The sequence below is a fragment of the Magnolia sinica genome, chromosome 13 (assembly GCF_029962835.1).
Source record: "Magnolia sinica isolate HGM2019 chromosome 13, MsV1, whole genome shotgun sequence".
Lineage (NCBI taxonomy): Eukaryota > Viridiplantae > Streptophyta > Magnoliopsida > Magnoliales > Magnoliaceae > Magnolia > Magnolia sinica.
This window is the reverse complement of record NC_080585.1, coordinates 34,964,317-34,966,326: the sequence shown is the minus strand read 5'-3', so window position 1 is coordinate 34,966,326 and position 2,010 is coordinate 34,964,317.

Below are 2,010 nucleotides of genomic sequence, written 5' to 3'. Positions count from 1 at the left end.
ACCCATTGATATGGATCCCTTGGTGCACTATGAGCTAGGAAGTCCAAGTTTGGAGCAATCTAAGGTGGATGTACTCCTAGGATTTAGGATTTCTATTTTCATGTTCTTAGATCTCTTGTTTTATATATATGGGAAGTGTAGGACCCACCAATCAATGGTAGAGATCCTACATCATCCCTTAGTTGTGGTCAAATGGCCTATTTGATGCATGCATGCTCATGCATGGGGTGTTCCCTCTATGGGCCCCCATCATGGAGGATTATTTGGATTCCATGGCATGATAGGTCATGTAGACCTTAGAATCATGGTTGGGATGGCATCTCAACCATTGATTTTGAATCTAAGACATGCATGTGGTGGATCTTTATTGTAACATATAAATAGAAGGAATGTATGGTGTGATTGATGAAAGGGAGGGCCTCATTGTGGCGGTGCCCCTCCTCTTGTGGCCGATTCTTTATTTTTTCTTTATGATAGAATTCTAATCTTGCATGTGTGGCCCACCTTGTAGGACAACAAAAATTCAGACCAACCATGGAGCTTGGACGCCCATAGTGGTTCATCCTTAGACATGTGGCCCCAAAATCCACCTAAATGGGACACATGCAAGGAGAATTTGATGATGGGAAAAGTATGAAAATTTGTAGGGCCCACTGGGGTGGTCCACCACACAAATTCTTGGGGTTAAATCCCATGGCAAATAATGTTTATATTTTAATTCTTTCAATTACATGTTGCTGTCCAAATTTGTCTAGACAAATTTTTGGGCCAACTTAAGGCCAGGATTTGGGGCTTTTGGTGGGGCATTGTATACCAAGTAAAATATGATTTTTTTGAATATAGGTATCCCACCTATAAGCATGCAAAATTCCAGCCCCAATTGACCTCATTTGGGTCCCCGAAAGGGTGAGCCAATAAAGGTACTTGCTGAGTTTTCTACTGTAATTCCTGCAAGGTTGTAATTTGGAAATGTAAAAATATAAAATAGTTTTTGATCAGGTGGGCCACTTTAATGGACCCCACCTTTTACTACATAAATGAGAGAAGGTTTAAATTTAATTTTCTCAATTTTTTGACATCCAAGGCCCACCCTATTGGGTGCTCAATCATGGTCTATCTAGAATTCTGTACTTAGCAGAATTTCTGGACAGATTGTATTTCTTAATTTAATTAAAATATTTTTGAGTATCCAAAAATCACAAAATTTTGTGTAGGTGTGGTCCACCTAGGTTAGGACATACCTACCAATATTTAGGGCCAAAATACCCCAGTGCACACCGTGAAAAGGGCTGGACCGGCCCACCATGTTGGGATGTTCTGGTCAGACAGATTTTCAGGACAGACTGTTTTCTTTAAATTAATTAAAATACTTTTAGTTATCCAAAAATCACAAAATTTTGTAGAGGTCTGACCCACCTATGGAAGTACCACTCTACAAATTTTTAGGGCCATCGGGCTCCTGTACCGACCGTTGTGCAACCTGGAGTGGCCAACCAAGCTGGGGCGTCCAGCCTTGGCTGACCGTCCAGGCCACCTTGTGGGCCCACCTTGATGAGTTTTATTGTCCCACCTTCCATCCAATCTTAGTCCATGTGGGACATAGCCACCTCCCTCTATAGTTTCTATTTTTTGAGGTCCATTTGGGTGAGTTTTGGGCCAATTACCTAGGCCCATAAGGCTGCCCGTCATGGGATACCCAGCACATTAGGCTGCTATTGCATGTCCAGTCCAGCAACATGGCACATCTGATTTATGTGTTAAATCCACTCCCTTTATCTGATGGACCCCCCTTGTGACATATATGGGTCACCAGGAACTAAAATAAACATATAATTTAATTAATTTTTGAATTTCCAGCAATGTCAGATTATGGGTGGGCCAGAAATTCAGCAATAGGCCCATGATTGCTGCCCATAAATGGATGTTTTGGGGCAGCATGGTCCACCAAATTTGGAGACATTATTACACACATCTTGGCAATTTTAATTAGATTTTTTGGGCTTAATTAGT